Source organism: Hypanus sabinus, chromosome 21, assembly GCF_030144855.1.
Source record: "Hypanus sabinus isolate sHypSab1 chromosome 21, sHypSab1.hap1, whole genome shotgun sequence".
Classification (NCBI taxonomy): domain Eukaryota; kingdom Metazoa; phylum Chordata; class Chondrichthyes; order Myliobatiformes; family Dasyatidae; genus Hypanus; species Hypanus sabinus.
Window position 1 is genome coordinate 70,042,462 of NC_082726.1, and position 25,125 is coordinate 70,067,586.

The following is a 25,125-nucleotide window of genomic DNA, read 5'->3' on the forward strand; positions in this document are numbered from 1 at the left end:
TCCCTTCATGAATCTATCAATCTTTGCCTTAAATATACATAAGACATCCTCCACAACAGTCTGTGTAACAAATTTCAGATTCACCACTCTCTGGCTGAAAAAGTTCCTTCTCATCTCCATTTTAAAAGGTCGGCTCTCTATTCTGTATTGAGGAGGTACTTCTTTACCAAGAGGATGTTGAAACTGTGTAATTCATTGTCACAGATGACTGTGGAGCCCAAGTCATTGGGTATATTTAAAATCAATGGCTGGTAGGTGCTTGATTTGTCAGGTTGTCAATAGCTCAGGGCAAAGACAGGAGACTGGGGCTGAGTAGGAAAATAAATCAAAGACGATGAATGGTGGAGCAGATTTGATGGGCCAAGTGGCTGATTTCTGCTCCTGTGCCTTATGGTTTAAATGCACATCTAACTTCATGACCTAAGAATGCACTTCTGACAATGCATCATTTTCTCAGAAAACTTGTAAATATCTCACATCAGCAGAAGGACACCAACATTTCTGGCAGGTGGACACTCAATCAAATGTGATCTGAAATCAATACCCCCCCCCCACAATGCCTCTAGGTAATTAGAATCATATACATTTATTTTCTAAAGCGAGATTCGAGTCTGACATCTTCGCAACAAAATCATAGAGTTATGAAGTCATAGAGAAGTACAGCTTAGAAACAGGCTCTTCAACCCATCTAGTCCATGCCAAAACCATTTATGCTGTCTACTCACATCAGCTTGAACTGGGATCATAATCCTCCAAATCCCTACTATCTATTTACCTATCCAAACTTCACTTAAACATTTAAATCGAGCACATGTGCACCACTTGTGCTGGCATCTGATTGCACACTCTTACAATCCTCTGACTGAAAAAGTTTTCTGCATGTTCCCCTTAAACTTCTCACCTTTCACCCTTAACCCATGATGTCTGGTTGTCGCTCCACCCAACCTCTGTTGAAAAAGTCTGCTTGCATTTACCCTATCTATACCCTTCATAATTTTCCATAGTTCAGTCAAATCCCCTCTCAATCTCCTACCTTCTAAAGACTACAGTCCTAACCTATTCAATCTTCCCTTATAACTCTGGTTATGGCAACTGTTCACTGCTGAAGACCTACCCTGGTTGATCCTACTGAAGTGCAAGATCTTACACTGTCAGCATTAAATTCCATCTGCCATTATTCAGCCCATTTTTCCAGTTGATGTAGATCCCTCTGCAAGCCATGATAGCCTTTCTTACAGTCCACTACACCCCCAATCTTGGTGTCATCCGTAAGTTTGCTAATCCAGTGCATCGCATTATCATCAGGATCATTAATATAGATGACAAACAACAAAGGACCCAGCATCCCTACAGCACACCATTAGTCACAGGCCTCCTGTCAGAGAGGCAATCCTCACTACCACTCACTGGCTTCTCCCACGAAGCCAATGTCAAATCCAATGCTATCTCCAACAGGATACCACCACCATGCACATATTTCTCTCACCCCCAACTTTCCACAGGGATCACTACCTATGCGACTCCTTTGTCCATTCATCCCTCCCCACTGATCTCCTTCCTAGCACTTATCCTTTCAAGTGGAACAAGTGCAAGTGCTACACCAGTCCTTACACCTCCTCCCTCACTACCATTGAAGGCTGCAAGCAGACCTTTCAGGTGAGGCGACACTTCACCTGTGAGTCTGTTGGGGTCATATTCTGTGTCCGGTGTAGCTGGCGTGGCCTCCTATATGTACATGTTCAGTACAACATTGTGGGCCAAAGGGCTTGTATTGTGCTGTAGGTTTTCTATGTTCTATCTCCTTCCAATGTACTTTGGCCAACTCCTCTCTCATACCACTGTAATTTCATTTACTCCACTGTAATACTACTATATCAGACTTTATATTCTGCCTATCAAATTTCAAGTTGAACTCAATCATATTGTGATCACTGCCTCCTAAGGGTTCTTTTACCTTAAGCTCCCTAGTCACCTCCAGTTCATTACATAACACCCAATCCAGTATAGGTGATCCTGTAGTAGGCTCAATGACAAATTGCTCAAGAAAGCCATCTCATGGGCATTCAACAAACTGACTCTCTTGAGATTCATTTCCAAACTGATTTTCCCAATTATCCTGCATGTTGAAATCTCCCATGACTTTAATAACATTGTCCTTTTGACATGCCTTTTCTATTTCCCATTGTAATTTGTGATCCACATCCCAGCTACTGCTGGGAGGCCTGTATACAACTGCCATCAGGGTCCTTTTATTCTTGCAGTTACTTAATTCAATCCACAAGGATACATCTTCTCAGATCCTATGTCACATCTTTCTACTGATTTGATGCCATTCTTTACCAGCAGAGCCAAGCCAGCCCTCTGCCAACCGTCCTCTCCCTCATTCAGCTCTGAACTACAACCATCCTTCAGCCATGATTCAATGATGGTCACAACATCATACCAGGCAATCTGCAATAGTGCAACAAGATCATCCACCTTATTTCTTATACTTTGTGCATTGAGAAATTACACTCTTTTTGACTCAGCATCCCTAATGCACTGATACTCAGCCTGCTAGCTGCAATTACGTCGTATCATCTGCTGCCTTTCCTGACAGTCTGACTGTATGCTATATTTGCTTTTTTACTATCCTCTATCCTGAGTCCTTTCTTTCCAGTTCCTACCTCCTGCCAAATTAGTTTAAATCCTCCCCAACAGCTCTAACAAACCTTCCCGTGAGAATTTTGGTCTCCCTCGGTTCAGGTGCAACCGTCACTTTTGAACAGGTCATACCTCCCCCAGAAGAAATCCCAATCAACCAAGGACCCGAAGCTCTGCACCAGCTTCTCTGCCACGCATTAATTTGCCAAATCATCCGGTTTCTACCCTCACTGGCACTGGCAGCAATCCAGAAATTACTAACTACCGTGGAGGTCCTGCTTCCCAGCTTTCTGTCGAGTTCTCTAAATTCTCGAGCAACTCTAGTTTAAAAAAAGTGAGAGAATGCCGTGTTAGAAGTTAATGAATTGCAGGCAAAGTTCAAATTAAAATGATCAGATCCACTATTTTTTAGAATTGTTATACTGTGACTTATTCCTTCTCTTGTTTATTTGAAAGTATTGACTTTATTTATAGGGTGGCTGTTTCACGTATCATACGCAAGTATGACTCGTTAAATCCACCATACAACTTTATACAGTCTACTGAAAATCTCAGAAGCATCAGCAGACTAGTCACAGAACATTGTTTCTCCCAGCAGCTGACAACGGAGAGGCTAAATGTTTTTTCCCTTAATTGAATTCGTAGGTAATGGGGAAAAACAAACCTCCATTTTCTGATGTATAGTAATAATGTTACTGGATCAAAAACCGAACATCACGCGGATATTAAGCATGAACCATAGCATTTCAATAAAGAAGTAACATTTATATACGTACTGTATTTGAGCAGAGCTGCAGTGGAACGAACTCGTCGCTCTCTGTGCGGTATTGGGCGCTGATGCCTCCGCTGTGCGTTTTAAAGGTTCGTGCCGGAAATGATGATGAGATTTTTTAAATGAATATCTGAGCTCGGAGAACTGCGGAGGAGGGTATCAGTCTGATTCTTCATCACGTTCATCCCATATCCTGAAAGTCACATTTATGTGGTAAAAACCAAATTACTAAGATCTCCTTACAATGAAGAATACGTTTTTCTAACCTCGTGACTCTTTTCGGTCGTTGTGGAACAAGACATGTTTGCCGAGACTTTCATGGAAGAAAGCACACAATTTAAAGACAAAGATCCCAGTCTATACTATAGAAGTTGAAGTCACTCACTTTGCTAATCCTCTTCATTTTAGTTTGCTTACATACCTGTTGCTCAATGTGCAGGTACCCATATAGACAGCGAACGTGTCCTCCTCTATGTCCCCTCTGAGTACAACTCCGATATCGCTACTTATCATGTTCTCCCCCTTTCTACCTTCCCCCCCATCTTTTCTAAGATATTAGGTCCTGCCGCTCTCTCAACCGGGTTTCTGTATTGATCCATGATCTAAATTCAACACCCCCTTATTCTGAATACTCCTTGCAGGAAAATAGACGAACTTCAACCCCTCTGTCCCATTCTGTCTATTACCTTGCTCCAGCCTTTTCTTGCTTGTAGACTTACTGAAAATCAGAATCAGGTTTAATTTCACCACATACGTCATGAAATTTGTTAATTTAGCGGCAGCAGTACAATGCAATACATGATAATATAGACAAAATAAGTAAATCAATTTCAGTAAGTATATGTACTTAAATAGTTAGAATAAAAAATGTTCAAAAACTGAAATAATAAAAGTGAGGTAGTGTTCATGGGTTCAAAGTCCATTTAGGAATTGGATGGCAGAAGGGAAGAAACTGTTCATGAATCACTGAGTGTGTGCTTTCAGACTTCTGTACCTCCTTCCTGATGGTAACAATGAGAAGAAGGCATGTCCTGGGTGATGGAGGGGCTTTAATGATAGATGCTGCCTTTCAGAGGCAACACTCCTTGAAGATATCTTGGATACTATGGAGGCTAGTACCCAAGATGGAGCTGACTAATTTTACAACTTTCTGAAGCTTCTTTCAATCCTGTGCAGTAGTTTCTTCACCCCCCCCCCCCAATATCAGACAGTGATGTAGCCTGTCATATGTAGCCAGTGATGCAGCCTCCATGGTACATCTGCAGAAGTTTTTGTGTGTTTCAGATGACAAGTCTAATCTCCTCAAACTCCTAACACAGTATAGCCACTGTCTTGCCTCATTTATAGCTGCATTAATGTGTTGGGACCAAGTTAGATCTTCAGAGATCTTGACGTCCAGGAACTTAAAATTCCCCACTCTCTCCACTTCTGATCCCTCTATGAGGATTGGTTTGTGTTCCCTCATCCTTCCCTTTCTGAAGTCTGGAATGAGCTCTTTTGTGTTTCTGATGTTGAGTGCAAGTTTGTTGAATTTTGAATTGAATTGAATGCTACACCACTCAACTACTTGTATATTTTGCTCCTATATGCCCTCGCTTATTGGTCATGACATCTCATTTTCCCCTCCATTGCTTCACTTTCTGACTTACTGTTCTGGTTCCCATTCAATTCTGTATCAAAGGCCAGCCTTGCAACCTTGACTAAAGACCATCTCAACAGCTCAAACAGTTGCTTGCAATTAATTAAAGTTTTCCTCTGTGTAAGCATTACATTTTATCGTTTGGTATTCTTTAAATCCATTCCAAACCTAGCATGTTTGTGCACTAAGCACTTTATTTTTACATCTCTTTAATTCATGAAACTGGAAAAGATGGTAAGGCGTAGTGCAGCATATTCATCAAAACCCCTAAAGACTATATACATCAGTGATAGTTAGTGAGGTAGTAGAATGGAACTGTATAAATAAGGCATCTGGCTTTATAAGCAATAATTATAGTATTTTGAAACTAGATTGGGTTTTACTAAGATGAACTATATAGAAGATATGTCCGAGGCACACTGGGTTTTGAGGGATAGCAAAGATTTACTTAAGTGAATATAACAGGTACAAGACACTTAAAACTTGTGAGCCCTTTTAGGAACATAGAATGTATAGGGTTTACTTAAGAAAGTAAGAGGTTAAAAAGGCCTGTGGAATATCACTAACAAATAAGATTAATAAACATTTTAGCATTTTATAAGCATATGAAGAGCAAGTGATAACCAAGGAAAGGATAGGGTCTCCTCTCATTATATCTGCTAAAGAAAAAGACATTGTAATTGCAGATTTAATTTGGGATGGTAAAATTCAAGTACATGCCATGATTAAAAAGGAAATATTAGATATCTTAGTAAACATAAGGTCATGAGACCATAAGACATAGGAGCAGAATTAGCCCATTCAGCCCCTGGAGTTTGCTCTGCCATTCCATTATGGTTGATCCCGGATCCCACTCAACCCCATACACCTACTTTCTTGCCATACCCTTTGATGCCCTGCCCGATCAGGAAACTATCAATTTCCACCTTAACTATACCCACAGACTTGGCCTTCACTGCTGTCTGTGGCAGAGCATTCCACAGATTCACTACTCTCTGGCTAAAACATTCCTCCTTACCTCTGTTCTAAAAGGCTGTCTCTCAATTTTGAGGCTGTGCCCTCTAGTTCTGGATACCTCCACTATAGGAAACATCCTCTCCACATCCATCCTATCTAGTGCTTTCAACATTTGGTAGGTTTCAATGAAATTCCAGTAAGTACAGATCCAATGTTGACAAATGCTCCTCATATGTTAAGTCCTTCATTCCTGGAATCATCCTTGTGAACATCCTCTGGACTCTCTCCAGAGACAACACATCTGTTCTGAGATATGTGGCCCAAAACTGTTGACAATGCTCCAAGTGTGGCCTGTCTCATGTCTTATAAAGGCTCAGCATTAACTCCTTGCTTTTATATTCGGTTCCCCTTGAAATAAATGCATTTGCATTTGCCTTCTTTACCACAGAGTCAACCTGTAAATTAACCTTCTGGGAGAATTGCAAGAGGACTCCCAAGTCACACTGTACATCTGATGTTTGTACCTACTCCCCATTTAGATAGTAGTCTGCACTATTGTTCTTTTTACCAAAATACATTATTGTACATTTCCTAGCATTGTATTTAATCTGCCACTTACCCCCCATCCTTCTGCAAGCACATTACTTCCTCAGCACTAAATAAGAACATAAGAAATAGGAGCAGGAGTAGGCCATCTGGTGCATCAAGACTGCCCTGCCATTCAATAAGATCATGGCTGATCTGTCCATAAACTCAGCTCCATCTACCTGCCTTTTCTCCATAACCCCTAATTCCCTTACTATGTAAAAACCTATCTAACTGTTTCTTAAATATATTTAGTGAAGAAGCCTCAACTGCTTCCCTGGGCAGGAATCCCACAGATTCACTACTCTCTGGGAAAAACAGTTTCTCCTCATCTCCGTCCTAAATCTTCTCCCCTGAATCTTGAGGCAATGTTCCCTAGTTCTAATCTTACCTACCAATGGAAACAACTTGGCTACTTCTATCTTATCTATCCCTTTCAAAATTTTGTATGTTTCTACAAGACCCCCTTTCATTCTTCTGAACTCCAGAGAGTATAGTCCCAGGTGACGTAATCTTTCCTCATAGGTTAATCTCTTCATCCCTGGAATCAACCTGGTGAACCTCCTCTGCACTGACCCCAAAGCCAGTATATTCTTCCTTAAGTATGGAGACCAGAACTCTAGATGTGACCTCACCAGTACCCTGTATAGTTGCAGCATGTCCTCCCTGCTCTTGAATTCAATCCCTCTAGAAATGGAGGCCAACATTCTGTTTGCCTTCTTAATAACCTGTTGTACCTGCAAGCCAACTTTTTGCGATTCATGCACAAGCACTCCCAAGTCCCTCTGCACAACAGCATGCTGCAATCTTTCACCATTTAAATAATAATCTGCTCTTCTATTATTCCTTCCAAAGTGGATGATCTCGTATTTCCCAACATTGTATTCCATCTGCCCACTCACTTAACCTATCTATATCTCTCTGCAGACTCTCCACATCCTCCGTACAATTTGCTTTTCCACTCAGTTTAGTGTCATCAGCAAATTTTGCTATGCTACACTCAGTCCCTTCTTCCAAATCATCAATGTAAATGTTGGAATCTGCGGGCCCAGCACCAACCCTTGCGGCACCCCAGTCACCACTGACTGCCAACCGGAGAAACACCCATTTATACCAACTCTCTACCTTCTATTGGTTAACCAATCCACTATCCATGCCAATACACTTACTCTGACTCCATGCATCTGTATATTATTTATAAGTCTCTTGTGCAGCACCTTATTGAACACCTTCTCGACATCCAAGTATACAACATCCACCTGTTCCCCTCTATCCACTGCACTCATTAATTCCTCACAGAACTCCAGTAAGTTTGTCAAACAGGACCTGCCCTTTCTGAATCCATGCTGCATCTGTCTAATGTAACCACTCCTTTCTAAATGTTTCATTATTTCTTCCTTAATGACATCTTCAAGCATTCTCCCGAATACAGACGTTAAGTTCACTCCTTCAGCACCCTGGGATGCATCCCATCAGGACCAGGGGACTTATCTACCTTCAGGCCCTCTAGCTTGTTCATCACTTTCTCTTTAGTGACAGTGATTTTATCAAGGTCCTCACCTCCCATTTCATCCATAACATCCTTCTTTGGCATATTAGACGTGTCCTTCACCGTGAAGACCGACACAAAATAGTCGTTCAATGCCACAGCCATTTCTTTATCACCCAATATCAATTTCCCTTTCTCATCTTCCAAAGGACCTACATTGACTTTAGCCACCCTCTTCCACTTTATATATTTATAAAAACTTCTGCTATCTGTTTTTATATTTTGTGCTCATTTACTTTCATACTCTATCTTCCCTTTCCTTATTTCTTGTTTAGTTGTGATTAGTTGCTTTTTAAAGTTTTTCCAATCCTTCAGTCTCCCATTACTCTTTGCGACTTTGTTCACATGAACTTTTAATTTGATATTATCTTTTATCTCCTTAGTTATCCAAGGCTGGCTCTCCCCACACTTACTGTCCTTACTTTTGACTTGAATATTTGAGAAGATTGTGATTTTTATAAACAACCGTAATGTGGGGGTAGGAGGGTGGGTTGGCAAGTTTGCAGATGACACAAAGGTTGGTGGTATTGTGGATAGTGTAGAGGATTGTCGAAGATTGCAGAGAGACATTGATAAGATGCAGGAGTGGGCTGAGATGTGGCAGATGGAGTTCAACCTGGAAAAGTGTGAGGTGGTACACTTTGGAAGTACAGACTGCAAGGCAGAATACAAAGTAAATGGCAGGATACTTGATAGTGTGCAGGAGCAGAAGGATCCGGGGGTACATGTCCATAGATCCCTGGAAGTTGCCTCACAGGTAGATAGGGTAATTAAGAAAGCTTATGGGGTGTTAGCTTTCATAAGTTGAGGGATAGAGTTTAAGAGTCACGAGGTAATGATGCAGCTCTATAAAACTCTGGTTGGGCCACACTTGGGAATACTGTGTCCAGTTCTGGTCGCCTCACTGTAGGAAGGATGTGGAAGCATTGGAAAGGGTACAGAGGAGATTTACCAGGATGCTGCTTGGTTTAGAGAGTATGTATTATGATCAGAGATTAAGGGCGCTAAGGCTTTACTCTTTGGAGAGAAGGAGGGTGAGGGGAGACGTGATAAAGGTATACAAGATATTAAGAGGAATAGACAGAGTGGACAGCCAGCGCCTCTTCCCCAAGGCACCACTGCTCAATACAAGAGGACATTGCTTTAAGGTAAGGGGTGGGAAGTTCAAGGGGGATATTAGAGGAAGGTTTTTTACTCAGAGAGTGGCTGGTGCATGGAATGCACTGCCCGTGTCAGTGGTGGAGGCAGATACACTAGTGAAATTTAAGAGACTACTAGACAGGTATGTGGAGGAATTTAAGGTGGGTGGTTATATGGGAGGCAGGGTTTAAGGTCGGCACAACATTGTGGGCAGTAGGGTCTGTACTGTGCTGTACTATTCTATGATCTATGTTCTATGTTCTATACTTTTGTTGTGTACTGTGAAAAATCTCTGAAAGTATTCCACTGTTCCTCAACTGTCCTACTAAGTAGCCTGTGCTCCCAATCCACATTAGCCAACTCCTCCCTCATCCCATTGTAGTGTCCTTTGTTCAAGCATAATACACTAGTTTCAAATTTAACTATTTCATCCTCCATCTGAATGTGATATTCAAACATTCTATGATCACTCTTTCCAAGAGGGATCCCTGACTACAGGATCATTAATCTTACCTATGCCTCCACCTATCTTCATTTCACCCGCAAACTTTGCCACAAAGCTATCAATTCCATTATCCAAATCAATGACCAACAATGTGAAAAGCAGCAGTCCCAATACTGACCCCTGAGGAACACCGGTAGTCACTGGCAGCCAACCAGAAAAGGCCCCTTTTATTTCCACTCACTGCCTCCTGCCTGTCAGCCATTCCTCTATTCATACCTGTATCTTTCCTGTAACACTACAGGATTTTATCTTGTTAAGCAACCTCATGTGAGGCACCTTATCAAATGCACTTGAAAATCCAAGTAAATGACATCCACTGTTTCTTAGTTGTCTAACCTGCTTGTTACTTCCTCAAAGGACTTTAACTGATGTGTCAGGCAAGATCTCCCTTGACAGAAACTATGCTGACTATGACTCATTTTATCATTAGCCTCCAAGTACCCCAAAACCTCATCCTTAGTAATAGATTCCAACACTTCCCCCAGCAACTGAGATTAGTCTAACTGGCCTATAATTTCCTTTTTTTGCCTTCCCCCCTTCTTAAAGAGTAGAGTGACATTTGCAATCTTCCACTCCTCCAGGACCATGTCAGAATCAAGTGATTCTTGAAAGATCATGACCAATGCATCCAATATCTCTTCAGCTACCTTTCTCTGGATTCTGAGATGTCGTCCATCTGGTCCAGGTGACTCACCTACCTTAAGACCTTTGAGTTTACCTAGCACTTTTTCTTTGTAATAGCAATGGTACTCACTCCTTCTCCGTGATACACTCGCAGACTTCTGGCACACTGATAGTGCCTTCCATCCACTTCATAATGTACTGGTTAGGCACAGGTGTATGTTCGGCCAGAGACTCATTCCACCAAGGTACAACACTGAGCGTCATAGGACGTCATTCCTGCCTGACGCCATCAAACTTTACAACTCCTCCCTCGGAGTGTCAGACACCCTGAGCCAATGGGCTGGTCCCGGACTTATTTCCACTTGAGATAATTTACTTATTATTATTTAATTATTTATGGTTTTATATTGCTATATTTTTACACTATTCTTGGTTGGTGCAACTGTAACGAAACCCAATTTCCCTCGGGATCAATAAAGTATGTCTGTCTGTCTGTCACGTTGAAGATGGATGTAAAATCTAGTAAGTTAATCTGCCATTTCTTTGTTCCCCATTACTACTTCATCAGCATCATTATCCAATGGTCCAATATCAACTCTCACCTCCCTTTTACTCTTTATATAGAAGAAAAAAACTTTTAGTATCCTGCTTTATATTACTGGGTAGTTTGCCCTCATATTTCATCTTTTCCCTTATAGTTTTTTCATTGTCTTTTGTTGGATTTTAAAAGCTTTCCAATCATCCAACTTCCCACTTACTTTTGCTACCTTATATGCACTTTCCTTTGCTTTTATGCAGTTCTTAATTTCCCATGTCAGCCATGGTTGCCTACCACTGCCATATGAAAACTTCTTCTTCAGTGGGACATATCTATCCTGCGCCTTGTGAGCTATTCCCAGAAGCTTCAGCCATCTCTGCCATCATTCTCACCAGTATCCTCCTCTAATCCACCTGGGCAAACTCCTCTCTCATGCCTCTGTAACTGCCTTTATTCCATTACAATACTGATACATGTGACTTGTGTTTCTCTCTCTCAAATTGCAGTATGAATTTAATCATATTATGATCCCTGCCTCCAAAGGATCACTTTACATTCAGCTCCCTAATGAGATCTGGGTTATTACACAACACCCAATCTAAGATAGCCTTCACAAGACATACAAAAAAGCTGGATGAACCCAGCAGGTCGGGCAGCATCCGTTGAAAGAAACAGTCAATGTTTTGGGTCGAGACCCTTCGTCAGGACTAAAGAAGGAGGGAGCAGGGGCCCTATAAAGAAGGTGGGGGGGGAGGGTGGAAAACCAATCAGAGGGAAGATCAAGGGGTGGGGGAGGGGAAGCGGGGAGGGGAAACAGGGAGTGGATAGGCAGGAGAGGTGAAGAAGGAAACTAAGGGGAAAGCACTATGGGCAGTAGAAGAAGGCAGAGTCATGAGAGGTGATAGGCAGCTAGAAGAGGAGACAGAGTGAAGATGGGATGGGGGAAGGGAGAGGGAGGGAATTATCGGAAGTTGGAGAATTCGATGTTCATACCAAGGGGCTGGAGACTACCCAGATGGTAGATGAGATGTTGTTCCTCCAACCAAAGTTTGGCCTCATCATGGCAGTAGAGGAGGCCATGTATGGACATATCCGAATGGGATAGATAGCCTTTCCCTGAGTAGGCTCAAGCACAAGCTGCTCTAAAAAGCCATCTTGTAGGCATTCAACAAATTCCCTCTCTTGTAATCCAACATCAATTTTCCCAATCCCTTTGCATATTGAAGTCCCCTATTACAATTATCATTAACCTTAATACATGCTTTTTCCAGCTCCTTCTGCAATCTCAACCCCACATTTTGGCTGCTATTTGGAGACCTGTGTTTGATCCCCATAATGGTTTTTTACGCTTGCAGTTTCTTAACTCCACCAACAAGGTTTTGACATTCTCTAACTCTATGTCACCTCTTTCTAAAGATGTAATTCCATCTCTTACCAACAGAGCCATACTACTGCTTATGCCTTCCTGCCTGTCCTTTTGATACAAAGTATATCCTTTGATGTTAAGCTCCTAACTATGGCCTTCCTTCAATCACAACTCTGTGATGCCCACAGTGTCATACCAACCAGTGATGAAGCATGATGGAGGTGATGCCACGAAGTAATGAGAGATATTCCTGGCTGTGTGGGAAGCAAGGAAGGAGACTGCCGAGGCCCTGTCCCAGAGGTTTAAATCATTGCATACCACAGGTGAAGTGCCAGATAAGTGGAGGGCAGTAAATGTAGCACCTTTACTTAAGAAGGATAGTAGGTATAAACCAAGTGATTATAGGACAGTGAGTCTATCTGCATCAGGGTTATTGGAAAGAGTGACAGGATTAATCTACACTTGGAAAGGCAGGGATTATGTGGGTCATTTAGACCAATATCCATTCTTAATGTAGATTACAGACTATTTACCTCCATCATGGCCAAACGATTAGAAGAGTTTCTACCGATACTGATTCATAATGATCAGACAGGTTTTATACAACAACATGAAAAAAAAGACACTATACGAAGGATAGTTCACATTATGGATAAAGATAAAGAATTTTCATTTTTTTCACATGTATATCATAGTTATTCTAGAATTGATTATTTTCTTATTGATCATCATTTATTAACAGATGTTATTGATTGTAAATATGACTCTATTGCCATTTTGGATCATGCTCCTTTGAAGTTGTCTATTAAGGTATTGGACTCCTCCATTAACACTAGATCTTGGAGACTCAATGCTACTTTGCTTCAAGATCCAGAATTTATCACCTTCATAGAACAGCAAATTGACTTGTTTTTTTCAACAAATTATACCGAAGAGATTGACAGAGGAATACTCTGGGACTCTTTTAAGGCTTTTATTCGCGGGCAAATTATCTCATATTCTGCTGGTAAAAGGAAACAAAGATATCTTGATATAGCTATATTGGTGGATAAAATTAAAGAAATTGATAAGATTTACTCCGTGACTCCTACCAAAGAACTTTATAAGAAGAGAGTTGAGCTTCAAATGGAACATAGCTTATTATTATCCTCTTCAATTGAGAATCAATTAATTAAGACCAGGGCTCAATTCTGTATTCATAGTGATTGAACTGGTAAATTATTAACTAACCAATTAAAAGCTATTTCGACTAAGCGACAAATTATTAAAATTCGTAAACAAGATGGTAATTTGACTACTGATCATAAAGAAATTAATAAAACTTTCCAAGATTTTTATAAATCTTTATATCAATCAGAATCTGATGGTGATCTGTCCATGATGGATGATTTTTAAAATAATTTAAATATTCCCAAACTGACAGATGAAGATCGGAGTTTGTTTGATGCTCCCATTTCTGTGGCTGAAGTAGGAGAGGCTATTTCATCAATGAACTCAGGGAAAGCCCCAGGCCCTGATGGCTATATTATGGAATTTTTAAAAACTTTTTCTTCCTTGCTTTCCCTATGGTTATGTGAAATTTTCAATGATGCATTTATTAAGAAGAGATTACCTCAGTCTTTCTATGATGCTACTATTTCCCTAATTCTTAAAAAAGATAAGGACCCTACCCTATGTGCATCCTATCGCCCTATATCGCTATTAAATGTAGATTCTAAGATTCTTACAAAAATTTTAGCTATTAGGTTAGAAAAGATACTGTCACAGATTATTTCAGAAGATCAAACTGGGTTTATTAAGAACCAGTACTCCTTTTTCAATGTTAGAAAATTGATTAATATAATTTATACCTCTTCACCCAGAACCCCAGAATGTGTCATTTCATTAGATGCTGAAAAAGCTTTTGATAGAGTTGAACGGACATACTTATTTAATGCGTTAAAAAAATTTAATTTCAGTTCCAAATTTATATCATGGATTAAACTAATATATTATAACCCTGTTGCTTTTGTTCTTACTAATAATCATAGATCCTCTTCTTTTCAATTATCTCGTGGTACGAGACAAGGTTGCCCTTTAAGTCCTCTATTATTTAATATTGCACTGGAACCTTTAGCCATTGCTATTCGTGAATCACCTAATATTTTTGGTATTACCCTTAATGAGAAGTTATATAAGTTATCTCTATATGCTGATGACTTGTTCTTATATATTTCTGATCCTGATAGGTCTATTCCCGCTATTCTATCCTTGTTGGCTCAGTTTGGTAGCTTCTCTGGTTATAAATTAAATTTGAATAAGAGTGAATTACTCCCTTTAAATGCACAAACTTTAATGAACAACAGGGTACCATTTAAAGTTGTTACTGATAACTTTACTTATTTAGGTATAAAAATTACCAAGAAACATAAAGATTTATTCAGATTGAATTTTTTACCTTTGCTTTATCAAATTCAACAACTTACTACTAGATGGTCTCCCTTATCCTTATCATTGGTTGGTTGGATTAATGCTATTAAAATGATGGTTTTACCGAAATTTTTATATTTATTTCAAGCTCTCCCAATTTTTATTCTTAAATCTTTTTTTGATAACATAGATTCAAAAATTTCCTCATTTGTGTGGCAAAATAAAAACCCCAGGTTAAGTAAAGAACAGATACAGAAACCTAAAAAAGATGGTGGTTTAGCTTTACCTAACTTTAGATTTTACTATTGGGCGAATAACATTCGAAACTTAATATACTGGAAACATGATTTGGATTCACCATTATGCCCACAGTGGGTAAATTTGGAATGTAATGATGCATGAGGATACTCTTTATTCTCCGTTCTTGGATCTTCCCTTCCCGCTGATTTAGCCAAGTTCAATAAACAAATATCTAACCCTATTGTCAAACACACATTACGAATTTGCTTTTAATTTCGTAAATTTTTCACTCTGAGAAATTTTGTTCTTGATAGCCCTATCTTATTTAACTTTTTTTAAACCCTCCTTAATAGATCAAGCCTTTAGCATATGGAAAAGGAAAGGTATAATATGCTTTCGTGATCTTTTTTTTGAAGGTAGTCTGATGTCTTTTGATCAACTTTCTAACAAATTTAAGTTACCTAAAACTCATTTTTTTAGATATTTGCAAATCAGAAACTTTTTATAAAAAGTTTTACCATCCTTTCCCAATTCAACTCCAATGGATTTTTTAGATATAATTTTTACCTTGAACCCTTGTCAGAAGGGTTTAGTGGCTCTTATTTATAATATGATCATGAAGATACAACCAGAAATGTCAGGAAGAATTAAACAAGAGTGGGAAAAAGAGCTTCAATATACTATATCAACAGAAAAATGGGAAAAAATTTTACAAATGATTAACTCTTCTTCTATATGTGCTAAACATGCTTTAATACAATTTAAGGTGGTACATAGAGCCCACATGTCTAAAAATAAGCTTGCTCGATTCTACTCCCATATTAACCCTCAATGTGACAGATGTCACTCAGAAGTTGCTTCATTGACCCACATGTTTTGGTCATGTCCCACCTTACATAACTATTGGAAGGATATATTTGCTATCATTTCCTCAGTTTGGAATATTGATTTACAACCCCATTTTATCACTGCAATTTTCGATATACCAATTGAGGATGGTAGTCAATTTTCCCCTTTGATTAGACGAATGATCGCATTTGCAACTCTAATGGCTAGAAGGTCTATATTAGAAAAATTGGAAAGAAGTAAACCCTCCTACCACGTTTCAAAAGTTCTCTCAAACTATTTCTTGTTTGAGCTTAGAAAAAATTAGAAGTTCTATTTTTGATCCATCAATTAAATTTGAAGAGACTTGGGGACCGTTTATTCGACATTTTCATATGACTTAATTTGACCTCTTCCAGACCTTTTTTCTTTTTATCCTTGTTTTGGTATGGAGTTCTGGAGTTCTTGACACTATCATGTATATATAGACTGTTATTATTGCCCATGTTAGTTAAGGTTTATTGTTTTATTTTAATACATATTTTTCCTGTATTTTTTCCCTTCCTTTTGTGATTATCCTTTTTTCGTATACAATTAATATAGGCTTGATTGATTATCTTATGATGTTCTCTGTTGATATCTCAATAAGATATTGATATCTTGTTACTAATTTAATTTCAAGCCTAGTGTATTTATAACCTATTCAATGTTATGTTATGTTATATTATTATTTTTTTGTATTTGAAACTCAATAAAAAGATTGAAAAAGAAAAAGAATTATGGATCATATACAAAAAATAAAATTGATGCAATAGTGATAAGCATGGATGCTGAAAAGGCATTTGATTCAGTTAATTGGAATTTTCTTTACAGAGTTTTACATAGATTTGGTTTCCATGACACAATTATTAAAACTATACAGGCACTATATGACAACCCTACTGCTAGGATTAAAATCAATGGATATTTATCAAATAGTCTTACCCTAGAACAGGGCACGAGACAGGGTTGTGCATGGTCATAATTACTCTTTGCATTATATCTGGAACCATCAGCTCAATACATCAGACAAAGTAAAGATATCAGAGGAATTACTATTAAAGAGACAGAGGATAAATTGGCTTGTTACGTGGATGACATTCTAGGACAACCAACATACTCTTTACCTAAATTGATGCAATCCTTTGAACAATATGGTCAATTATCAGGATACAAGATCAACATAGATAAAACTCAATTACTTACATATAACTATAGCCCACCAAGAGAAATTGAAAGTAGATATCCCTGGGCATGGCAAACAGAGTTTTTCAAATATTTGGGCATCGTTATGCCAAAAGATTTGGCAAAATGATCAGAATGCAATTATCAGCCTATATATAAAAAAATTAAAGAAGATATAACAAGATGGAACCTAATTCCTTTCTTTACTTTGAGTTCAAGGATTGAATCTATTAAAATGAATACACTGCCCAGACTATTATATATCTTTCAAACCCTACCAATAGAGATTAACCAAAATTAATTCAATGAATGGAACAAGATGTTATCAAGATATATTTGGCAAGGTAAAAGGCCCAGAGTTTATCTCAAAACTTTGCAATTGGCCAAGGAAAAGGGGGGATAGGGCCTACCTTCTCTTAAGATTATTATTTTGCAGCACAGTTGAGAGCCGTGATGTGTTGGTGCAACCCATCATATGACGCTCAATGGAAAAACATTGAGGAGCAGGTACTTCCCATCCCCATACAGGCAATTTTGGCTGATAACAACCTACAAAGGTACATAAATACTATTGATAACCCATGGGTGAAATGGACTCTTAAAATATGGAAAACTATTATAAAAGAATATAAACCAGAGGGAGATATTGCAATTCTTAAATGGTGTGCATATGACTCGGATTTTACGCCAAATAAACTGGATGCTAGAATTATGGACTGGACAGCTAAAGGAATTTGACAAGGCATTCAGTAAGGCATTTGAAAATGTACCAGACGGTAGGCTTATTCAGAAAGTCAGAAGGCAAGGGATCCAGGGAAGTTTGGCCAGGTGGATTCAAAATCGGCTTGCCTGCAGAAAGCAGAGGGTCGTGGTGGAGGGAGTACATTTGGATTGGAGGGTTGTGACTAGTGGATCAGTTCTGGGACCTCTGCTTTTTGTGGCTTTTATTAACAACCTGGATGAGGGGATAGAAGGGTGGGTTGGCAAGTTTGCAGATGACACAAAGGTCGGTGGTGTTGTGGATAGCATTGAGGATTGCCAAAGATTGCAAGGAGACACTGGGAAGATGCAGAAGTGGGCTGAGAAGTGGTAGATGGAGTTCAACCTGGAGAAGTCTGAGGTGGTAACTTTGGAAGGACAAACTCCAAGGCTGAGTACAAAGTAAATGGTAGGATACTTGGGAGTTTAAGGGTTTAAGGGTCAGCACAATATTGTGGGCCAAATTGCCTGTACTGTGCTGTATTGTTCTATGTTCTATGAATAACAGTTCTTTGCAATATAATGAAAGAAGGAACACTGTTCAGTTTTGAAATGCTTAAAGAGAAACACTTATTAGGAAAACAAGACTTTTATCGGTATTTACAAATGCGACAATATGTTAACAGGACAGTTAAAAATGTAACCGAGGCAAGAACATGTTTGATAGAGCTATTTAGAAAAGCATATAATTCAGATAAATGTAGTAGAATCATTTCAAGTGTTCATTAGGGTTTGTCAAATCTTAAAACACATTTGACTTCATACATTAAAACAAAATGGGTGAAGGAAGGAGGGATAATTATATCTGAAGAAGAATGGACAATAATATGGAGGTATCAATGGAAGTGTACCAGTTCACAGAAATGGAGAGAGTTTGGATGGAAAAACTTGATAATATATTTTATTACACCCTCTCAGAAATCCCATTATGATAGTAACCTCCCTGTTTGCTGGAGAAATTGTGGAAATCAAAATGTGAACCATTATCATATTTTCTGGGAATGCCCCATTATCAAAGACTATTGGAGTGGGATACACAATGCCCTACAAGACATTTTTAAAAGTGAAATACCCTTAGAAAGTAAGACCATATGTTTTGAGTATATATCTCAAGAATGGTGGAAAAGAGGTAAATATTTAATGAATAAACTGTTGCTGGCTGGTAAAAAGACTCTTACTAGGAAATAGTTATCACAGGAGAGCCCGACTTTAAATACATGGATGGAAATTACAATAGACATTTACAAAAAGGAGAAGATAACAGCATCTGTTAATCATAAGTTGGAACAATTTGAGTCATACTGGGAAAAATGGTTTAACTACATAACACCTCATAGGTCTGATTTTATTCTCACAAATCAATAAAAATGTTGTAAAAAATAGATCACTCCCTACTTGTGAATAGTTTTCTCCTTTCACTTGATCTTTTTTTCCTCTCTTTTATATTCAGATTCAGATTCAGATAAATATTATGTGGAGATTTGTGGCATATATGACAATACAATATATATGTACAATATCTGAAATACATCTTATAGAAATGTTTGTTTGATGATGATCTTCAATAAAAAAAATTAAAAAAGAAAGGAAAGGCAGGGATTGATCAGGAATAGTCATTTGGTGAAAGATCCTGCTAAACCAATTTGACTGAGTTTCTTCTAAGTTCAAAGTTGAAAGGAAATTTATTATCAAAGTATATTTATGTCATCATATACAACCCTGAGATTCATTCCCTTGTGGGCATATTCAATGAATCCAATAACCATAATAGAGTCAATGAAAGACCATACTAACACAGTGGACAAGCAGTGTCCAAATACAAAAAGGAAGAGTAAAAAGAAATAATAATAATAATGATAGTAATAATGACTATTATTATTATTTGAGCAGAGCAGACATTGACAAGGAGGTGTCGAATGCCTGGCTCAGATTTGCAGACCTTTTCGCAGAAATAGAAGGGTTCTTTATGCTAAGCAGGACTAGGTGGAAAACACAAAAAATATCAAAAATACATAATAAAAAAACCAACAAATTCAAGGTGATAAATGCAGAAAATGCCAATAGAAACCTCCCTGGTAGGGAGGTTTGCTAAGGCTAATTGGGAGAGTTTAAACTAGAATTGCTGGGGGTTGGGAACCGAACTGAAGAGAAAATAGAGAAAGATTAGAGACAGTGCGAGAGGGAGGATAGGCAGATGATAGAGAAGGGATACGCTCAGACTGATGGTTTGAGAGGTGTCTATTTTAATGCAAGAAGCATCGTGAACAATGTGGATGAGCTTAAAGCATGGATCAGTACTTGGAGCTATGATGTGAGGCCATTACAGAGATTTGCATGCATCAGGGGCAGGAATAGTTACTTAGAGTTCCAGGCTTTAGTTGTTTCAGAAAAGACAGGGAGGGATGCTAGATTTAAGGACTGGACAGCTAAAGGAATAACAGTTCTTTGCAACATAATGAAAGAAGGAACACTGTTCAGTTTTAAAATGCTTAGAGAGAAACACTTACTAGAAAAACAAGATTTTTATTGATATTTACAGATGCAATAATATGTTAATAAGACACTTAAAAATGTAACCAAGGAAAGTACATGCTTGATAGAGCATGATACTAAGGTATCATGATACCTTGCAGATGATACTAAGGTAGGTGGCGTTGTGGATAATGAAGTAGGTTTTCAAAGTTTGCAAAGAGATTTAGGCCAGTTAGAAGTGTGGGCTGAGTGATGGCAGATGTAGTTTAATGCTGATAAATGTGAGGTGCTACATTTTGGTAGGAATAATCGAAATAGGACATACATGGTAAATGGTAGGGCATTGAAGAATGCAGTAGAACAGAGTGATCAATGAATAATCATGGTGGGCTTCACAGCTGAACAGGTGAAAAGACAGCTAAAATGTCTCCATACAAGCAAGGCTGCAGGCCCGGATGGTGTCAGCCCCAGGGTGCTCAAAGCCTGTGCCCCCCAGCTATGTGGAGTACTTAACCATGTCTTCAACCTGAGCCTGAGTCTCCAGAGGGTTCCTGTGATGTGGAAGACATCCTGCCTCATTCCTGTATCGAAGATGCCGCGCCCTAGTGGCTCCAATGACTACAGACCGGTGGCATTGACCTCCCACATCGTGAAGACCCTGGAGAGACTTGTTCTAGAGTCTGTTCTGGCCTATGGTTAGGCCACATGTAGACCCCTGCCTATCAGCCCCGACTAGGAGTTGAGGATGCCTGCTGAACCGTGTCTACGCCCATCTGGACAAGCCGGCGAGCACAGTGAGGGTCATGTTTTTTGACTTCTCCAGTGCGTTCAACACCATCCGCCCTGCTCTGCTGGGTGAGAAGCTGACAGTGATGCAGGTGGATGCTTCCCTGGTGTCATGGATTATTGATTACCTGACTGGCAGACCACAGTACGTGCGCTTGCAACACTGTGTGTCAGACAGAGTGGTCAGCAGCACTGGGGCTCCACAGGGGACTGTCCTGTCTCCCTTTCTCTTCACCATCTACACCTCGGATTTCAACTACAGCACAGAGTCTTGCCATCTTCAGAAGTTTTCTGATGACTCTGCCATAGTTGGATGCATCAGCAAGGGAAATGAGGCTGAGTACAGGGCTATGGTGGGAAACTTTGTCACATGGTACGAGCGGAATCATCTGCAACTTAATGTGAAAAAGACTAAGGAGCTGGTGGTGGAGCTGAGGAGGGCTAAGGCACCGATGACCCCGTTTTCATCCAAGGGGTCAGTGTGGACATAGTGGAGGATTACAGATACCTGGGGATATGAATGGACAATAAACTAGACTGATCAAAGAACACTGCGGTTGTCTACAAAAAGGGTCAGAGCCATCTCTACTTCCTGAGGAGACTGAGGTCCTTTAACATCTGCTGGACAATGCTGAGGATGCTGAGGATTCTAAAAAGGCTGTGGTGGCCAGTGCTATCATGTTTGCTGTTGTGTGCTGGGGCAGCAGGCTGAGGGTAGCAGACACCAACAGAATCAACAAACTCATTCGTAAGGCCAGTGATGTTGTGGGGGTGGAACTGGACTCTCTGACGGTGGTGTCTGAAAAGAGGATGCTGTCCAAGTTGCATGCCATCTTGGACAATGTCTCCCATCCACTCCATAATGTACTGGATAGGCTCAGGAGTACATTCAGCCAGAGACTCATTCCACCGAGATGTAACACTGAGCGTCATAGGAAGTCATTCCTACCTGTGGCCATCAAACTTTACAACTCCATCAGAGTGTCAGACACCCTGAGCCAATAGGCTGGTCCTGGACTTATTTCCATTTGGTACGATTAATTTATTATTACTTAATTATTTATGGTTTTATATTGCTATATTTCTTCACTATTCTTAGTTGGTGCGGCTGTAACGAAACCCAATTTCCCTCGGGATCAATAAAGCATGCCTGTCTTTTTGTCTTTAATGGTGCATAGTTCCCTGAAGGTGGAATCTCATGTGGATAGGGTGGTGAAGAAAGCTTTTGGTATGTTGGCCTTTATAAATCAGAGCATTGACTATAGGAGTTGCGATGTAATGTTAAAATTGTACAAGGCATTGGTAAGGCTGAATTTGGAGTATTGTGTACAGTTCTGGTCACCGAATTATAGGAAAGATGCGAGAAGATTTACTGGAATGTTACCTGGGTTTCAGCATCTTTACCTGTTTCAGCATCAGTTACCTGGGAGAGAGTTTGGATGGAAGGACTTGATAAGATATTTTATTACACCCTCTCAGAAATCCCATTATGATTGGTGGTGGCTGGTAAAAAGACTCTTACTAGGAAACAGTTATCACAGGAGATCCCAACTTTAAATGCATGGATGGAAATTACAATAGACATTTACAAAAAGGAGAAGATAACAGGGAAAGATTGGAAAGTTACAGGGAAAGATTGAACAAGTTAGGTCTTTATTCTTTGGAGCGCAGAAGGTTGAGGGGGGACTTGATAGAGGTATTTTAAATTATGAGGGGGATAGATAGAGTTGACATGGATAGGCTTTTTCCATTGAGTGTAGGAGAGATTCAAACAAGAGGACATGATTTGAGACTTAGGGGGCTAAAGTTTAAGGGTAACAGGAGGGGGAATTTGTTTACTCAGAGAGTGGTAGCTGTGTGGAATGAGCTTCCAGTAGAAGTGGTAGAGGAAGGTTCGGTATTGTCATTTAAAGCAAAATTGGATAGGTATATGGACAGGGAAGGAATGAAGGGTTATGGACTGAGTGCGGGTCAGTGGGATTAGGTGAGAGTAAGCACTCGGCATGGACTAGAAGGGCCGAGATGGCCTGTTTCCGTGCTGTAATTGTTATATGGTTATAGACCTATTTAGAAAAGCATATAATTCAGATAACAGCAGTAGAATCATTTCAAGCATGTATAAGGAGTTGTCAAATCTTAAAACACATTCGACTTCATACATTAAAACAAAATGGGAGAAGGAAGGAGGGATAATTATATCTGAGGAAGAATGGACAATAATATGGAGGTGTCAATGGATGTGTACCAGTTCACAGAAATGGAGAGAGTTTGGATGGAAGGACTTGATAAGATATTTTATTACACCCTCTCAGAAATCCCATTATGATTGGTGGTGGCTGGTAAAAAGACTCTTACTAGGAAACGGTTATCACAGGAGAGCCCAACTTTAAATGCATGGATGGAAATTACAATAGACATTTACAAAAAGGAGAAGATAACAGCATCTGTTAATCATAAGCTGGAACAATTTGATTCATACTGGGAAAAATGGTTTAACTTCATAATGCCTTATGGGCCTGATTTTATTCTTACAAATCAATGAATATGTTGTTAAAAAAAATCACTCCCTACTTGTACATAGTTTTTGCTTTTTGCTTGTTTTTTCTCTCCACTCTTTTCTGTAAGTGTATACCTCAGATAAATACTATGTGGAGATTTGTGATATATAGGGTATATATGATATATACGTACAATGTCCAAAATACATCTTATGGAAATGTTTGTTTGAAAAAAAAATTAAGATGGGTAAGTCTCTGGGACCAAATGGGATGTACTGCAGGTTACTGTAGGAGGTGAGTGTGGAGATTGCTGAGCCTCTAGCAATAATCGTTGCATCATCAATGTGGAAGGGGGAGGTTCCGGAGAATTGGGAGGGTTGCAGATGTTATTCGCTTATTCAAGAAAAAGAATAGAGATAGCCCAGGAAATTATAAACCAGTGAGTCTTACTTCAGTGGTTGGTAAGCTGATAAAAAAAGGTCCTGAGAGGCAGCATTTATGAACATTTGGAGGGTATAATATCATTAGGAATAGTCAGCATGGCTTTGTCAAAGGCAATTTTTTGAGGATGTGACTAAACATGTTATGGACTTCAGCAAGGCATTTGATAAGGTACCCCATGCAAGGCTTATTGAAAAAGCAAGGAGGCACGGGATCCATGGAGACCTTGCTTTGTAGATCCAGAACTGGCTCTCCCATAGAAGGCAAAGAGTGGTTGTAGACGGGTCATATTCTGAATGGAAGTCGGTCACCAGTGGAGTGCCTCAGGATCTGTTCTGGGACCTCTTCTCTTCGTGAATTGTATAAATGACCTGGATGAGGAAGTAGAGGGATGGTTGATGACACAAAGATTGGGGGTGTTCTGAATAGTGTGGAGGGATGTCAGAGGTTACAGCGGGACATTGATAGGATACAAAACTGGGCTGAGAAGTGGCAGATGGAGTTCAACCCAGATAAGTGTTAGATGGTTCACTTTGATAGGTCAAATATGATGGCAGAATATAGTATTAATGGTAAGACTCTTGGCAGTGTGGAGGATCAGAGTGGTCTCGGGTTCTGAGTCCAAAGGACACTCAAAGTCACTAGTCAGGTTGACTCTGTGTTTAAGAAGGCGTACGGTGCATTGGCCTTCATCAACTGTGGGATTGAGTTTAAGAGCCGAGAGGTAATGTCACAGCTATATAGGACCCTGGTCAGACACCACTTGGAGTACTATGCTCAGTTCTGGTCAACTCACTACAGGGAAGATGTGGAAACCATAGAAAGGATGTAGAAGAGATTTACAAGGATGTTGCCTGGATTGGGGAGCATGCCTTATGAAAACAGGTTGAGTGAATTCAGCCTTTTCTCCTTGGAGCAATGGAGGATGAGAGGTGACCTGATAGAGGTGTATAAGATGATGAGAGGCATTGATCGTGTGGATAGTCAGAGGTTTTTCCCAGGGCTGAAATGGCTAACACAAGAGGACACAGGTTTAAGGTGCTTGGAAGTAGGTACAGAGGAGATGTCAGGGGTAAGTTTTTTACACAGAGAGTGTGAGTGCATGGAATGGGCTGTTGGTAATGGTGGTGGAGGCGGATATGATAGGGTCTTT

General features: G+C 39.6%; 1 protein-coding gene across 2 annotated transcripts in view; it reads right to left on the reverse strand.

The window, feature by feature from the left end:
* Window positions 1-25,125, reverse strand: part of LOC132379183 (tissue-type plasminogen activator-like) — a 313,799-nt gene that overhangs the window by 103,023 nt on the left and 185,651 nt on the right. For both annotated transcript variants that reach the window (XM_059946856.1, XM_059946857.1), the window contains one exon: window positions 3,420-3,608. The gene's annotated coding sequence lies outside the window, so the exon portion shown is untranslated. The remainder of the gene's footprint in view (window positions 1-3,419; window positions 3,609-25,125) is intronic.